Source organism: Plectropomus leopardus, unplaced genomic scaffold (assembly GCF_008729295.1).
Source record: "Plectropomus leopardus isolate mb unplaced genomic scaffold, YSFRI_Pleo_2.0 unplaced_scaffold26711, whole genome shotgun sequence".
Lineage (NCBI taxonomy): Eukaryota > Metazoa > Chordata > Actinopteri > Perciformes > Serranidae > Plectropomus > Plectropomus leopardus.
The window spans coordinates 1-3,138 of NW_024629059.1; the positions used below are offsets into that span (position 1 = coordinate 1).

At 35.9% G+C, this 3,138-nt stretch overlaps 1 long non-coding RNA gene across 1 annotated transcript; it reads left to right on the top strand.

Moving 5' to 3' along the window:
* Positions 1–47: 47 nt before the first annotated feature.
* On the top strand, positions 48–3,129 carry LOC121967029. Its single transcript, XR_006107645.1, has 3 exons — positions 48–236; positions 1,173–1,313; positions 2,985–3,129. It is a non-coding gene; the product is annotated as an uncharacterized LOC121967029 (long non-coding RNA).
* The last annotated feature ends 9 nt before the right edge of the window (positions 3,130–3,138 follow it).

The following is a 3,138-nucleotide window of genomic DNA, read 5'->3' on the forward strand; positions in this document are numbered from 1 at the left end:
TTCATTTGTGAAAGTACTGAGATATTTGTACTTATAATGATGAATACTCATTCCAGTCGCCAGGTTGACTGTTTTTCTGTGAATATTATCATTATTGACGTTGTGATTGGTCGATATATTTCAGGAGTTTTGACGCCGACAGCAGAGTCCAACCAAAACTGTTTGCCAAATCAAAATACGACTTTGTGGCGAGAAACAACACGGAGCTGTCCGTCCTCAAAGACGAGGTCGTCGAGGTTCGTTCTTTTAATTAACTCTTAAATTATAAATTACTTGTGGGTCAATCTTAAATATACATACATGTATACAAAATAAAAAGAAGTTGATTTAATCAGAATTAATATTTATATTGTGTTTTGACATTTTTGAATTATTTATTTCTAAGTTCGGTTGTTTTCTTAATTGTATTTTGCTATTTTCTTTTGCTGGCACCAGGTATGAAATTATGTTTGAGAACAAAAATCTGTTTATTGCTATTTTTTATTTATTTATTTTGCCTCAAAGCAGTCAGCAGAAAATAAAAAATTGGTCTAAAGTTACTCAAACGTTCAGAAACATTTGCAAAAACCTCTGAAACCTGATAAAATTGGTTTGATTTTTTTTTTTTTTAAATTGGAAAAATCATAATGAGCAACTTGGCAAGAAATGCTCCCAAATTATGAAAAAATATAATAAAAGGTGACAAGGAAATGACTTGAAAATTAGCTGAGGGTATTATTAGATATTATCAAAGAAATAGGGAAAAACACCTAGAAAATTCTATTTATAATTCTTATAATTAATTATTGATTTATCAAATAATTACTAATTATAATTATTTTATTTTTTAAATGATTTTTTAGGTATTTTCTTGGGTATTTTTTGTAATTTCATGCTGGTTTTTGGGCCATTTTTTCTAAAGTTGTTCACTATCTTCTCCCCATGTTTTTGGAAAATAAATTAAGCCAGCTCACTTAGGTTTCAAAGGGTTAACAGTAGTTGTTACTTGCAGAATCTTTTTAAATCAAAGTATTTTTTTAGTGTCATAGATTTTTTTGGCCCAGTATTGATCTGCTTCACTCTGCCATAAACAAACTTTACATAATCAGACAACAACCGATGAAATAAATATGAGTTAAAGTGCAAACTTAAGTCTTGAATTCAATGTCTAATCCCTGAAATCCGTCTGTCAGGTTCTTGACGACAGGAAGCAGTGGTGGAAAGTTCGTAACGGCTGCGGAGCGTCCGGCTACGTGCCAAACAACATCCTGGAGATCACCAAAGCTGTGGACCTGAACGGCAGAGGAGAGCCCATCTACAGCCACACCATACAGGTAAAAAACCCAAAAAACTCTCTGTTTATCTAATGTTTCATCATTTCTCATCAGTTTCATCACCTCGCTGTCTCACGTCTTCATGTGTTTTATTTTGAAATACTCAAAGCTTATGATGCCAAAGAAGGAGTTTGAGTTGTTCAAGGTAGGGCGACCTGTGACGAGAGTTTTTAGAGTGCAGTGTTTCCCAGATTTTACGAAAGTAGCTTTTAATGAACTTAAGTGTGCTTTGCTGTGGACTTTTATTTTTAAAGGAACAGTCTCACATTTGGGAACAAATGAGGCTCCAATGCTAACGGCTGCTAAAACAACAGCGTCTTCTTTTTTTTTTTCGCGCGTTTTTACACGTGTTCAGGAGACAACATACAACACGTGAGTCAGAAACACTTTTCTCTTTTTACTTTTATGGTATTTCTAGGATTTTAGGACGTTTCTAGGATTTAAGTTTATTTCAAGGATTTTAGGACGTTTCTAGGAATTTAAAATGTTTCTTGGATTTTTGGACATTTCTAAAACTTTAGGATGTTTCTCAGATTTAAGGAGGTTTTTAGGGTTTTATCTTGTTTCATAGATTTCAGCACATTTTAAGGATTTTAGTACGTTTCTAAGATTTTAAGGCGATTCTAGGTTTTTGAGACATTTTTAACTTATTTCTTAGGTTTTAGTGCATTTCTAGGATTTCAGCTTATTTCTTGGATTTTAGTACATTTCTAACATTTTAGGACGTTTCTCAGATTTTAGAACATTTTTATCTTGTGTTTTGGATTTAAGGACATTTTTAGGACTTTAGCATGTTTCTCAGATTTTAGCACATTTCTAAAACTTTAGTACATTTGTAGGATTTAAGGGCAAATCTAGGTTTTTAAGATTTTTCCTAGATTTTAGGACATTTCTAGGATTTTAGCATGTTTTTAGGATTTTAGGATATTTCCAGGATTTTACCACATTTCTAGTATTTCAGTACGATTCTAAGATGTTCCTGGATTTTAGGACATTAGTGTCCTATGTAGGACCTGTCGGGGGTGCGGGGGATCCTCCTCTGACACTTTTTTGATCAACAGACTCTATTTTGATGCAGTTTTATGCTCTCTGACACCTTATGGAGACTGAAAGTACAAAAACATTTCCCTGTGTGAATCACTTCATGTGTCAGTGGGCCATAAGTTGCGTATCGTTATATAGTTGTACTTGTATTACTTTATAGTAATACTTGTTGTGAGTTTTGCTGCCTGCAGTATTTCAGCTAAACTAAACAAGGTACGTCCTGGATCTCAAATCGGGTTTTTGGTGAAATGTATTTTCTGAATGTCAGACTGTTCCTTTAAGTGTATTTTAGAGTTTCAGCTACACGTTTAGTTGATCTAGTTTAGCGGATACTTTGAGTACGTTTATTTGATTTCATTGCGGTGAGTCTTCTGCTGTGAAAACCACATTTTGTTTCATCATCACTGTTTTTTGTTTTGTTTCATTTCACGTTTCCAGCAATTACTGGGAGAGTTGAACGAGGTAAACAACACGAGTTTAGACGTTGAACTTCACATATTTCAGGTTTAGAGGTTTGAGTGCCGTCTGTGAATATTTGGACGAGGACACGTTTATTGTTGTTTTAAATCAGCACTTTAAACCCAAAATAAAACATCTCAACGTCTCCACCTGTCCTCCACCCGTCAGAAGCAGACCACCAGGACAGACTACATCCCCAGTAAACCGGTGGCGACTCCGATGCCTCCGGTTCCCACGCCGCCCCCTCCAGCCCCCACCAGGCTCCCCACGCCGCCGCTGCCTCCTCCGGCCGCCGAGCCCCCAAAGCCGGTCGCCGCCGCCG